Source organism: Poromitra crassiceps (assembly GCF_964638095.1).
Source record: "Poromitra crassiceps genome assembly, chromosome: 18".
Taxonomy (NCBI): Eukaryota; Metazoa; Chordata; class Actinopteri; order Beryciformes; family Melamphaidae; genus Poromitra; species Poromitra crassiceps.
The window spans coordinates 14,873,625-14,888,676 of NC_139636.1; the positions used below are offsets into that span (position 1 = coordinate 14,873,625).

Genomic DNA, 15,052 nt, shown 5'->3' on the forward strand with positions numbered 1-15,052 from the left:
CTGTTTATTTCACTCAAGATGTAGACCAGTATGATATAGCAGCATAGCCCAATGTCAACATTATGCAATTAATAGTTGAATACAAATATCTTAGTGTTTTCTGTCATAATGTGCTAATATTGCATCAAAGTTATCTTAATTGTTATGACAGAAAATATAAACAAATCCGATAAAGTTGTGGAAAATGTAATTTCTCTAAACCATTTTGAAGTTGTCCTCCCTCGGGAAACGGCCTATGCTAGGAAACTGTTTCTGTTTGCAGCCACTTAAGTAGAAGTCCTTTTCTACCAAGGAGATTGGAAAGGTAGTATACACACTGTTCATCTGCACTGACACTGGCTTACTCTTAAATGAGATTTGTTTATTTCTTTTGACCTAAATTGTTCATCGGGTGTATGTTACACTGCCCTGACACGGGCCAGTTGCCAAAGAGTGGGAGATAGTTTGCAGGTTAATAACAGCAAGGGTTATTTTTGGCTTCCATGACATGAAGCCATACTCAGACGGTGAATCAGAAAAGGGTATCATGTTTTACAGCATTTTCAGTATTTTGGATAAGAAGGAGAGTTGGTAACCAAATGTAGGCCTAATTCAATTCAATTCAATTCTTTATTGGCATGAAATTCAAAAGTCAACCCATTCAAATAATAGTAGCCTAATCCAGTTTAAATGCTTAAATATACAATTGATATGCCAACAAATATACAACAATTAATTAACAGTCAATCAATTTCTATAAATATGTGACAGTGTGTCTCCTGTCTGAGACAGTGAGACGAGAGATATTTGGCTACAGCAGTGACACACTCCTTTTTCTCTCCTATAGGCATTGGAGATTTTCATTTGGTGGGATGTTTTCAAAATCTGCGCATATTGTTTTGAATTTGGGGCGGTAGCGTGCTCTGAGTCGTGCATAGTTTGCACAGTGCAAGAGGAATGCAGCTCCGTCTCCACCTCTGCCTGTGAGCAGAGTGAGCACAGGCCTAATTACTTTCTCCAGATTCTCCTCTTAAATATAATGTTGGGATTTCTACAGAGACTAGAGAAGATTAGGAATTTGAGATGCATTCAGTCACACCTTGGTGAGCATTCCCACCCAGCTCATCCAGTGCATGGTCTCCATTAAGCACAGCTGGGAAATGTAATGCAGAGATTCAGCGCAAATCCACCCAGTATGAAAGCCCCTCGGGATATAGACCTACTGTAAAAATTGGACAGCTTCTCTAAAAATGTCTTTATGGCGATTTGTTTACAGAAAGTTTTTTTTTTAATGTGCAATAATCTCTCCTGCGGGGTAAAACAATACCGTTTTTAATGTTTTGTTTTTGCCTCAAAGTCCATGACACTCCCCCAGGGTGAGAGGTGTCAGATTAAGCACACCGCCCATTCCCATGTTAGATTCATATTTCCATAACATTCATCAGGATTCTTAAATATAAATTTCAAACTATGTTTTAATGAAATCCAGGCTTTTGGAACAGAAACAAATTTATCTGCCCTTATCTTGTGTTGGCTGGGTGTAGAAAATGCAGCCCAGATGTGAGGGACACCCGGTTCTTTCCTCTTCACTTTTAATAATCACACTATCAGCAAAATAACCACTGAAAAACATTCTCACACATGGAAAAGGAATGTATCAGTTACTGTAAATTAAGGAATGGCCTGAAGCAATGTGTGTGTGTGGTGTGTGTGTGTGTGTGTGTGTGTGTGTGTGTGTGTGTGTGTGTGTGTGTGTGTGTGTGCGTGCGTGCGCGCGCATGCGTGCGTGTGTGTGTGTGCGCAACAGAGCGAGGAGGAGAGAGATTTGGATTTTATACTGCTGTACGTCACAGACTCACATGAACGAGGCAGGTGTTGTATCATGACTGTTTTGCTGTGAGTATATTTTTTCCCCCATCAATAGTAATAGCTTTCCTTTTTTCCTCTTCTTTTTTTCAGTGTCCCAGACATGAAAACAATGAGTCAATAGAACAACAATTTCCTCAGGTAAATTTATACCATCGGGCAGGCAGACTGAGTGCGGTATTACTGTTGCGCAAAGACATGGGGTTCACTCCAGTTCAGTTGGAAATGGGACACTTATGCGCATAGCAGACATGACAACGACAATGGATCTGCCCAAAGTGGATAGACATGAAGTGGTCTTGCCAGGAAGCCCAGGCAGCAGAGTTGGACTGATGGTCAAATGTTTGTTCTAGTCCGCCTGGAAAAAAGCACAGTGTTTACACAATCCAGGACAGAGAGTGGGCCGAGCCAACTCACTGCGGGAATTCAAAACACTCTTTCCCAAGAGGGCACCCTGAGGAAAAAAAAAAAAAAAACCTGTTGCCCATAAATGGGTAAAGCCATTTATGACTGTGGGCATTGGGCACGATGGGCTGCGTGCAGCCAAAGTGGATCGGATCCTGAGGCTTCAAGCTAGAATTGTCTAAAATCACCCCATAAAGACCTCATTAACCCTAATCAATGAAAACGGCTGTCATTCCCCAGGCTTAGATGTCTTGTTGCAGCGATGGCCTGAGATCAGTGTCTAAGGGCAATTTGTTGTGACTAAAGGATCAGCTGTCTGGGGCTTTGGCCGTGTTAAAAGATGTGGATCTATGATAATGCATCAACACGGCCTCGCGGTCAGACAGAAGTCTCTCCAGAGTGTAAACACTTCTCTCACACTGTTTCCCAGCCTAAGTAGTGGAGTGGTTGTGAGAAGTGAAAGGATACTTCGCTCTGTTTTTTTTGTCCTGCCAACAGTTGTCAAATGTCAAGTCAGCCCATAGCTGCAATATAGCGCAACTTGCAATGTAATAATAGTGGCATATATTCATAGTAGTGGCATTTACTGTATGCAAGGATTATAAGGCTACAACACACAAAGCAGTGGACCCTGAAAGTCTACAAAAAAAACATTAAAGTTACAGCCTTTTCCCAATGTTATAAATGGAATTGATTGGATTCTTCACTTTGATCCATCCTCTCAAACCTGGAGATTTCAACAAATTGTAGCAACAGATGACTGTAAAACTAACTTGCAGGCCTTTGCTGTTTTATCATTCTCTTCCCTTTTGTTCCACCATTTATTCAATTCCACCGTAGTGCAGCATCACACAGTCGTCTTGTTGAACCAATGGTTTCCTTTGTCGTTTAAGAACAGCTGAGAAGTCTCCCCTCCACAGTCAGAGCAATGGGCCAGCGAACCGAGACAGGAGGAAAAGACACATGGGTCATGTTTCACTGCGGACTAAACAAGACACTTCTGATGGTGGAATAATGATTCAAATAGCCAGTAAAAACACAGTAACGTATGGAGACACTCAAAGTAATATCACACGTTACACAGGCATCAGATAATATATTCATGCCTCAAATATCCAGGGGAAGGACTAACATTTACACCTCGGGTCTGAAGAAACTAAAGCCTCATTATATACTTTACCTCATCGTTTGTGTCACTGAGGCCATTTACACCTGGCATTAAAATGTGTTTTCTGCCATCAGATTGCAATCAGATTGTACTTGACCACATTAGCCTGATTCCATTTACTGTACACCTGGCGTTAACATGCGTTTTCTACCATCAGATTGCAAGCTGATTGCAATCTGATGGCAGAAATGGGTGTCCTCTCAATCTGCATAAAGTTGCTGTATGCAGATTGAGAGGACACATTGCATTTATACTTGTGTTCAATGTGTACACACAATGCATCCCTGACCACCTCCGGAGCTGGTTTGGCCGATCAGATTGCAAGCCGTCTTCAATGTGTCTTGGGGGCGTGATCAAGTGATCAAGTGGTCAAGCACAATCTGATTGCAATCTGATGACAGAAAACACATGTTAATGCCAGGTGTAAATGGCCTCACTGTGTTCATCATTAATTACAAGCAAATTATACATTTTATTTCAGCTTTGTTACCTAGAGATGTATTTAAAAGCCCAGACTTGGATAGTTTGCCTGTGGTTGGCCTGGACTCTCCACTCTGCCATATAGTCTTTTCCAGACTTTGCCTAGCCAGTTCTGTCCCTATTTTTGAGGATTAGTACGGTCTGAATAAAGTCAATAAGATTTGGGGAAAAATTCCATTAGAATCTCTGGTGTGGCATAACGTTTGAATCAAGCAGGCCTCGGGATAAATACATGAACTGATCTTACATTCCTGACAAATGAAAGCACAGGACTTGCAACAAAATGAAATATGTCCTTACAAATCCCTGCAACAAACCCAATTGGCTCCAGGCCAGCAGACAATATGTTGCCTTAAAATGCATATTTTGACCTGTCGCATCTGTCACTCACATGTTTGCAGACCTATTGACAGGAAGCGTGGGAAGTGCCTGCCAGAGCAACTGTCTGTCACACACATGCAGATTCATGGCAGTGATATACAAGGAGACAATGTGTGCTTATCATTACAACATGGAGTGAGAATGCATTACAAATGGTCCTCATTAGGTGATTTGATTAGGTTGAGGAGAATTTGGTAATGCTTTCTTGGTTCATGCTTTTTATATGATTGATTTAGGACTGCGGCTGTTAACTCTTTGTTGATATTATACGAAGTGGAAATATTTTACCGTTTCCTCACGCTATCATTAGCTCTCATCCCTATTTCAATAGAAAACAGTTTATTAAATAATACATCCATGCCCAATCCTGCTCTCATGCAGTTTGCTTTTGGGGTTGTTGTTTTTTCCGCCTACACTCGCATACGCCACTCTCATCTGAAGAGCTCCATCAGTTCTCCCTCCCTCCTCTTCTCCCTCCCACCTTGCCTCCTCCTCTCTCTGTCACAGCTTCCCACAAACTGAGGTGGGTCTTTGGTGTCTCTGCGCACCCTCTTTCCCCGCTCTCCCTCCTTTCCCCTTTTACTCTTCACTCTCGGGGCGCGATGAGGTTAACAGCATTGTGCCTATGTGGGACCCTGCTGGCCTTCTCCTGCCGGTCCTGGACCACAGCAGACTCCGGTGAAGGAGCCCTCCTCTGGACTAAGGGATCTGGGCCGTGTGCTGTGACTCTGAGACCTGTGGGACCGTGCGGACGGGGGCAGGATGGAGACACGTGCCCCTACCGGGTCAATCTACCACCACTGACCATCCATTTGCCAAAACAGCTCAGAGAGCTGGAGAAGATTGTGACGGAGTTACAGACGCTGAAAGACATCGTGGATCAACTGAGGAAGATGTGCACCGATTGTACAGTAAGCCAAAATGAGAGAGCGAGTGGAAGAGTGGGGGAAAGAGAGCATGACAAGCTGACTGAAAGGAGGGACTGGATGAAAGAGAGAGATTTACCAAAAGAGTTTGGGACAGATAGATTTAAAGAGGAAAGGAGGATTATGGAAGAGGAAGAGGGAGATACTGACCAGAAGAAAATGATTTTGGAGGAGAGGGAGAGGAAGAAATGGGAAACAGAAAGAGAGAGAATTGTCATGAAAGAAAATGAGAGAGCAAAAAATCTAAAAGAAGAGGAGAGGAAAGATGGAAAAACTCAAAGAGAGACAGAGGCAACGAAAGAAGAGGATACAGTACGGCAGGCAAAGGTACCAGCTGGTGGGGAGAAGGAGATAATAGTGGGTAGTGTGAGAGAAAAGGTCATTGACAAAAAGGATGGGAGAAAAGAGACTGAGATTATGAAAGAAGATAGTAACAGAGGCATCAATGGAGAGAGAGAGTATCAGTTGGAGAATGGAAAGGAGAGCGAGATGACAAGTGATGTCAAAAATAAGGAGAAGACAGAGATGGAGGTGGAGGAGACCCAAAGTGAAGAAGACTGGGGCAGTGAGATAATAAAGATGGACCATGGCCATACAACTAAAGAGAAAGAGCAACACCGAGAGGAGATGGAAAAGGAAAGCAATATGGAGAGAAGTAAGGAAAAGACAAAACAGACTGAAAGCATCGGGTGGGCAGAAAAAGAGAAGACTATAAAAAAGGGGGAGCAGGAGGTGGAGAGGGAGACGGGAAAGGAGATCAAAAGTGAGAGACTAGAACCAGTCCAGAGTGTACAGCGAGACAGTGATGAAGAGTTGGCATCCAGCAAAGCAAGTGAGAGGACAGACGTGGTTTCGGCCAGCTTGGCTCCAAGGTCTGACTCCGCAGCCTTTGATGAAACTATAACCGTTACATCGCCACTTCCATCCATGTCCAGCTCACATTTGATCACAGGCAGCGACAGTGGAACTTCCCGGACAAGCTCAGCTCAGCTCTCAAGTTTTGCCTTCATATCGAGCACAAGGCCTAACGCTGGTTTAAACACAGTCACCGAGCTCACTCAAGACAGAGAAAGGTTCAAAACTGTCAGTCAAGGGACCACAACAACTGCATCTGGATTACTAACACAAAGTCCAGTCCTTAGTGACAGGACAGCTAGCAGTACTGCACACCAAAGTCCTAACCCAACAACTAAGAGATGGTCTACAACCAGCAAAATGACAGTGAAATCTGGAATAACGACGCAGAGACTCAGTGAACAAACAGCAAACCCTGACCCTGAGGATGCCTTTAGGACCACAAGTGGGCCAACAATGACCACTGCTGCAACCAGCCCATTGGCTGATCCTGCACAAAAGATAAGCCGTCCCAATTCTGGGATCAGCTCCACAACCACCAGCCTGAGACCTGTGGCAAGCTCCCGAGGCGGAGCTGGCTCAACTTCAAATTCAGCTACAACCACCACTAATGCTAGTCAGAAGTTACACACCACAACAGTCTCAAGTGGAACAAACCACAGCCTTTGGACAACTACAAAGAATATTAGTTCAAAAACTAAACCAAACATAAAACCCCTACCAGGCCGAGGACCAAAGCCGGGTCAAAAGCATAGACCTGGGATTAAGCCTTTACCAGGTCAAGCACCAAAATCGGACTATGACCTTAAACCTGACCGAGCTCCTTTACCTGGCCAAAGAGTAACACCTGGCCAAAAGCCTAAGCCTTCTCAACAAAAACCTGCTGCTGACCTGAAACCTAAACTTGACAAAAAAATTAATCCAGGCCACATTCGAAAGCCTGACCAAAGACCTCGACCTGATCATCTGCCAACTGATCAAAAGCATATATCTACCCCAAAGCCAAAATCTCATCAAAAGTATATGCCTCCTCCCCAGAAACCTACAACTCATCAAAAGCCTTTAACTACCAGCAAAACTAAATCCGTCCAAAATCCTGTAACTGACGTAGAACCAGAATCTGATAACCCGATATTTAATCCAAAGCCTGTACGTCCTCTCGACACCCGTAAGCCTGACCTAAAGCTAAACCTAACACCTAAAAAGCCAGAAAATGGCCAAAAAACTAAATCTGGCCAAGAGCCTGAACCTGAAACCACATCAGAACCTGAAAAACATCCAACATCTAACCTCAGGCCAACACCTGATCAAAAGCCTGTAACTGAATTAGTTGGAAATTTGGATCAAGATCCTTTACCTGACAAACAGCCTAAATCTGTCAAAGACTCAACACCTGGCCAAAAGCCAAAACCTGATCATGCTCCTATGCCCCCTTATAAAAAGCCTAAACCCAGCCACAAAATGCCAAAAATTAACCAAAGGCCCCTTCCTGACCAAAAGTCTGTGACTGAACCAAAACCAAAACATGACCACATACCTGAAACTGATCCAAAGCTTGGCCAAATGCCTAAACTTGACCAAAAACATAAACATCCTCCGTTTCCAACTAGCCACAAAACTCAACCAGATGTCAAGTTTGAACCTGTCCAACATCCTGCACCTGACCAAGGTCCTACACCTGACCAAGTGCCTAAAATGGACCAAACCACTAGGCCTGACCAAATGCCTCAGTTAAACCCTAAATTTATACCTGATCAAAACTCTGCACCAGAATCAGACAAAAAACCCAACCCCAAGCCCCCACCTAGACACTGGCCACCAAGAAGACCTAGACCCCAACCGGGTGCAACACCACCTCTAAAGCCAAGACCTGCAGTCAAACCAAAACCAAGCCCAAACACCAAAACACATTTGGATTCTCCTCCAGTCACCTCGGACAGCATCGGAAATTCTCAAACTGATGCACCTACTTCTAGCCCTGTCAAAAAGATTAGTGACCTGAATCTTTCCCATGGGGACACAGAGTTCAGGACAAACGCAGTGAAAACTATCACCCTGGGTCCAAATATGTCTAATAGCCCCTTCCTGGAGTCTGGCCTCCTCCCTCACCTTCACACTCTCTCCAGGGGCATTACAACAGACCCCAACAGCAGGATCATGTCTGATCCAAGACCACAAACAACCAGTCAACCAGCTTCAACCCCAAGGACTACAAGTCCAAACAAAAACACTAGCAATACCCTTTATCCAAGTATTATCCTTCACACCAGTCCAGGGTCCACAGCATCAAATCTAGCAGCTAGTCCTGTCACTAATAGTGACTCGAGCTTACAGACAAAGATAATACGTCTACACGAGACCTCACCCAGCCAAACTACTAAGCCAGATAAAATGCCAATCGTTAGCTATGGCTCTGTCCATGACACCACTCCCCAAACTATCCCCACTCTCGACCCGAGTCTAAAACCTGACCAAAAGCCTGTAAATGAATTAATTGGAAATTTGGATCAAGATCCTTTACCTGACAAACAGCCTAAATCTGTCAAAGACTCAACACCTGGCCAAAAGCCAAAACCTGATCATGCCCCTATGCCCCCTTATCAAAGGCCTAAACCCAGCCACAAAACACCAAAAATTAACCAAAGGCCCTTTCCTGACCGAAAGTCTGTGACTGAACCAAAACCAAAACATGACCACATACCAGAAACTGATCCAAACCTTGGCCAAATGCCTAAACTTGACCAAAAACATAAACATCCACAGTTTCCAACTGACCAAAAGACTAAACCAGATGTCAAGTATGAACCTGACCAAGGTCCTGCACCTGACCAAGAGCTTAAAATAGACCAAGAGCCTAAAACTGGCCAAGAGTCTAAAATTGACCAAAAGCTCAAAACCACTAGGCCTGACCAAATGCCTCAGTTAAACCCTAAATCTATACCTGATCAAAGCCCTGCACCAGAATCAGACAAAAAAAGCAAACCGAAGCCCCCACATAGACAGTGGCCACCAAGAAGACCTAGACCCCAACCGGGTGCAACACCACCTCTAAAGCCAAGACCTGCAGTCAAACCAAAGACACGCCCAAACACCAAAACACATTTGGATTCTCCTCCAGTCACTTCAGACAGCATCCGAAATTCTCAAACTGATGCACCTACTTCTAGCCCTGTCAAAAAGATTAGTGACCTGAATCTTTCCCATGGGGACACAGAGTTCAGGACAAATGCAGTGAAAACTATCACCCTGGGTCCAAAGATGTCTACTAGCCCCTTCCTGGAGGCTGGCCTCCTCCCTCACCTTCACACTCTCTCCAGGGACATTACAACAGACCCCAACAGCAGGATCATGTCTGATCCAAGACCACAAACAACCAGTCAACCAGCTTCAACCCCAAGGACTACAAGACCAAACAAAAACACCGGCGACACCCTTCACACAAGTCCAGGATCCACAACACCAGATCTAGCAACAACTAGTCCTGTTGCTAATAGCGACTCGAGCTTACAGACAAAGATAATATTAAGTCTACAGGAGACAGCGCCAAGCCAAACTACTAAGCCAGATAAAATTACACTTGTCAGCTATGGCCCCATCCGTGACACCACTCCCCAAACTATCTCGCTCAACCCGAGTCTCAGCTCTGACTTCACATCAACAACTCCTGCCACCTCCAACCCCGCACCCCCTCCTCCCAGTCCCTTTCCTGATTCCACCACTCCCAGCGCACGAGAGTTACGTGTGAAGATTAACCAGGTGGCCGCTTTCCTGAATAACAGTCTGGGAAATAAGCCACCGGACAGGCATCTGAAGAGCAATCAAAAAAAGCCTGAGGGGAGCCAGGGGGACAGACAGCTCTCCACAGTGATATCATCTAAAGGCAAGACATATGGTTTGCATAATGTCACAGTGCTTCACCACGTCTTTGTCTTTGTATGCACATCATGAATTTACACATAGAGTGTGTAGGTGTCTCAGTCAACTTCTCACTGTGTGTATTAGTTGTTATTGTCACTGCTTGTATTACCGTATGTTTGACTACCAGATGAAATAACCGAAGACAAACTATTACATTATTTTATATGATAATCTAATGGCTGCATTGTTTCAACAAGTCAACAAGTTGTTTCAACATCAAATAAGTTCTAAAGTTCACTATAGGCAAAACAGGCCAATACAACTTAATTTCTACGCAATTTACAACCATCTTGTAAAGAGTGAATTTCTTTTGATGACATTACATTTCCCCAACTTAGTATTTATACAAATGACTCTGCATATCATGCAGAGAGAAAACTGTACAATAATTGGTTTTATTGTATATCATACTCTATAACTGCTTATCATTTTATTACTCAATCAAAGTAATTGGTACTGTATGAGATCAACATCACAGAACAAAGCGTTAAGAGGAGAAGTGAGAAGACCACAAGAAGGGTATTCACTAATGAGCCTATAATATAATATCAGCCTCCATGGAGGTCTGAGATCATCATCTTTGCAACATAGCCTACATTGTGGCTTATTCTTTGCCATATGAGGAATTTGCATTATGTGCATAAATGCATGTGTCACAATTTGAGTGGTGAGTAGGGATGAAACCACAAGTGTGCAGTCTCAGTCAGACTAAACAGCTTTGAAACATCCTTGAGTGCAGCATGGCTTAAAGCCAATGATTGATTAGACATCAAATCAATCTTATGGATTGTTCATCCAAACACACCAAGTCACAAGAGTTCAAACACAGGGAAATCCTTTAGACCAGTGGTTCCCAAACTGGGGTACACGTACCCCTAGGGGTACGTGGAGGTACTACAGGGGGTACTTGAGAGAAAGGGGAAAATTGAAAAATGTAAGAATACATCATTCACATAAATGAAACATTCAAATAAATCTGCTCAGGAGGCACTAATTCTTTCACTTTTTTAAATTTCTTATTTTGTAATGTTATATTCTTCAAATGGTGGGTTATCACTCATTTATGGCATCATATGTATAGTTTTCTCTTGCAGTTTTCTACGAAAAATGGTGTAGTTGGGTAAAGGGGGTACTTGGATTCAGAAATCAGGGAAAGGGGGTACTGAAGCCAAAACAGTTTGAGAACCACTGCTTTAGACTAACAACTAATGGCCTTATTATGCAGCGTAACTGTAGGCCTGATCTGATAAAGGTCAGGAGGATTTGCTTTTATACCAGCTCACGCATTCAGGACTACACTTTTTGTGTGAACTTGTATGTCATTTATATATGTAAAATAGCTATTGGTGATAGACTGAAAAGTAAGACAAAAGATATCCAAGTTACAAATGTAATAATCTGTATTTATATTGAATCTCCTCAATGAAATTTGGTGTTAAATATCAATACATACTGTGTGCATGCACACCTTAATTCAGTGGTCTTCAACAGGGGGTCTGGGGTCCGCAGAGGTACTGCAGGGGGGTCTGCCAATTTTTGTCAGTAGTGAAAGTAGTAGTGACAATTTTAAAAATGTATATTTTAGATTGTATTTTAGACAAAAGAAAAATCATAATATTGAGTAAACTCCAAGCATTAACAGGCAATAATAAGCTACTTTTGACAAAAAATATTTACAAAGCAAATCTGATGAAGCAGTATGTGAAACACATTGCTCCTTCTTGCTTTTTGGCCAGCACAAGCAGGCCCTATATCTGGCTTTGTCCAGTCCAATTTGCGTGCCGATTTGAGTGCCGATGCTGGTGAACGCTTTATCGCGCTGGCCATATGCTAGGTTCTGACGTAGCCTTGTTTAATGTAATCTATTAATAAAAATAAGTGTCAATCTTGATATTCTGGTGTGCACTGGGTTATAAATGTTATTATAGGCCACGCTTAAAATGCAACACAAGTTTATTTCATTTTTAATTGTAGGGGGTCCCTACTCTGTTTCTCTATCAACCAAGGGGTCTCCTGCCTTAAATGATGATGAACTAGTTTTGGGTGATTTTGGGGGGCTTTGAGCATAAAAAGAAACCTATTGATCATGTAGATAATTTATCCTAGTCATTAATAAAGCCTTATCTTCCTGTCTACAGTTGCCACGGCAAAGAGAGACTGCTCTGACCACAGGACCAGGGGGGAGAAGACCAGCGGCGTCTACCTGGTGACCCCTGACCTCCGTAACAGAAGCTTCCCAGTGCTGTGTGACATGGAGCTGCAGGGCGGGGGCTGGACTGTCCTGCAGAGCAGACAGGACGGCAGGGTGAGCTTCAACCGGACCTGGGCGGAGTACCGCTCGGGCTTCGGGGAACCGGACAGAGGGGAGTTCTGGCTGGGTAACGAGCAGATCTACCTCCTCACCCGGGCCAGGGACATGGTCCTGCGGGTGGAGCTGGAGGACTTTGAGGGGGCAAAGGGCTACGCAGAGTACGAGCAGTTTAAGGTGGCCAGCGAGCGACTGCGCTACCGCTTGACAGTAGGTGGATACTCAGGCTCTGCGGGGGATGCCCTGCGCTTCAGCACAACGTACGACCACCACAACAGGGCCTTCACCACCCCAGACCGGGACCACGACCGCTACCCCTCAGGCAACTGTGGGGCCTACTACAGCTCAGGCTGGTGGTTTGATGCCTGCATGGCAGCAAACCTCAATGGGAAGTACTATGTGGGGAGGTATAAAGGGGTCCGGGACGGGATCTACTGGGGGACGTGGCACAACATATCGACAGAGTATTATCCCACCAGTGACAGACAGTCTTTTAAAACTGTCAGAATGATGATCAGACCAAAGGGCTTTGTACCATGAGCTAAATTGGTTTTGACAATCTGGGCATGCTTGACGAGAAAATGGAACATTTCCAAGCATACAGGGTAATCATAACTTATAACTTCAAACATAAGCTCTCAAACAGTCCTTTACTTTCCCAACCCAGATGTGTTATTGTACACTATTGACACTATGGTGCCACCTCGTGGTGATAAGCTATTCTGCAATACTGTTCTGTTTCCTTTGAAAGATGAAGCATAATGACACTGAGGAAGGGTGTACATAATACTTTTTTAAACCTTTATTTAACCAGGGTAATCACATTGAGATTTCCATCTCTTTTTCAAGTGGGCCCTGCTCACATTCACACACACATTCATCCCTGGAAGCTGACCAGTACAACCACAGTCTGACCTGTTGGCCACTGATCAGCTCCACTGGAGCGGTTGGGGTTAAGGGCCTTGCTCAAGGGCACTTCAGTGGTGGTAGCTAGGTGCAAGCTGCTTTTTCACTTCCCCCACCCAGATTTATTCTGCCGGTCTGGGGCATAGAAACTGACGACCTTCCGGTCACAAGCTCGCTTATACTTACAAAGGTTATTCTCGACTTCAGAGTATCTCTTCATAATCCAACCATAATTGAATGTTTTGTTGTTGGAAGTAGACTTTGTTCTACGACGAGAAAGAGAAATCCTCTTGTAAAGAGTTATTTTTTATATCAGTCAATAAGGTCAATAAACGTAAACCTCATGGGTACCAATGAGAAATAGAGAGACTGCTATATTTTATTATGTCATTTGATGGTTGGTTGTTTTGTACTTTTGTTTGCTATTTTGACATGAATAAAACTAATGTACATAAAGTGATGCATTTGTTTCTTAAAAAAATAAATACACGTGTGTGTGTGTGTGTATAAAAATATTTCGAGGGCTACACATTTTGAAATAGGCTATTTATTACAAGTGATTATCAAAACGCACTAACTTTCAAACGAGTTTCGATGGCGAAAACTCAAATTCCCAGTATCCTTTGTGGAGACATCGACCTTCGACCTGTTTATGATCATGCGCAGGACGGCGTATGATTGGACAGGAGGAGAGGAGGGCGGCTCTGGAGAAGTCTCGTCGGCTGCGTCAAGCTAAACGCAGAATACGACCGGAACCCTGACGAGTAGGCCTTCAAAATTCAGTCAAATATGACCAAGCTCCTGCACCTGCCCAAAACTCACCAGAGCCCATGGATTATTTACTTTACTTTACTACTTTACTAATTACTGCATAATAAAAGTAATTAGTTACTAGGGGAAGTAACTGTTGCATTACTTTTAAAAGTCTGTTAAGATTGTCTTATTAATGCACATATTGTATTTTAGTGTTGCTGTGGTGTGGGACAAGGCATACTGTCAAATTGTATCTACCATTGTACCAGCATGGGATACAGGCTTGTTATAGCCTACTCAAGGTCAACATTTAGCCTCTGGGGCTCTGGCTGCGGTATGTGGAGCATTTTTGCCGGGCAGGGAGGCGGCTTCTCTCCCTGGACAAGGTCTGATCATAAACCGGATCATCCTGAAGTTGTGCGCTATTCTCACATCCTAAAGTAACTACCCATTTAAATTTAAAAAGTAGGCTAATTAGTTACATTACTAGTTACTGCAAAAAACAAGTTTAATTACAGTAGCCTATAGTTACTTACTCCCAACACTGGTAGGCCTATCAAAAGCTTGAAACCTGAAAATGACATCCTTCCAACTGACATCATTTTAGTCTGTGAAATTTTGGGCAGTCTATTTAGCCTATGGCAAGTAGGGCTACAGCAGTGGACTGCCAGTGGTCTTCAATCATGTGCTATCACATCAAGAGCCGTATGCAGGTTTTCATTCATTTAACCAAACACTCCAACAGCTGATTTCAATAATTATCACACCTTCAATCATAGAGGGGCAACTAATTGAAATCATATTAATTAAAGAAATTGAAATCATAAGGCCAGGGTATTTCAGTGGAGGCTTTTTCCGGCAGACTTGATGATGATGCTGCTGCTGTGAGAGTGCAAATCAAATGGATACACATCCTTCCAGCTGTCTGGTATCCTATGGTAAGTTCGTATTAGAACCTTTGTCAATTGTAGCAGCACAATTGTCATCTTGCAGACTTGCACGATTTTATTTTTTAAAATTCTGACCGGAAGTCACACTGTTTATTTCTGAGTGGCTTGACACTTGTCCCGTGACATCCCATGGTTGACCAAAACAGTTTTGTGTTTA

General features: G+C 43.4%; 1 pseudogene across 1 annotated transcript; it reads left to right on the top strand.

Moving 5' to 3' along the window:
• The first annotated feature begins 4,881 nt into the window (after window positions 1-4,881).
• On the top strand, window positions 4,882-13,036 carry LOC310792961 (fibroleukin pseudogene; annotated as a pseudogene). Its single transcript has 3 exons — window positions 4,882-5,212; window positions 9,275-9,502; window positions 12,117-13,036. The product of its transcript is annotated as a fibroleukin pseudogene (transcript).
• Window positions 13,037-15,052: the final 2,016 nt, after the last annotated feature.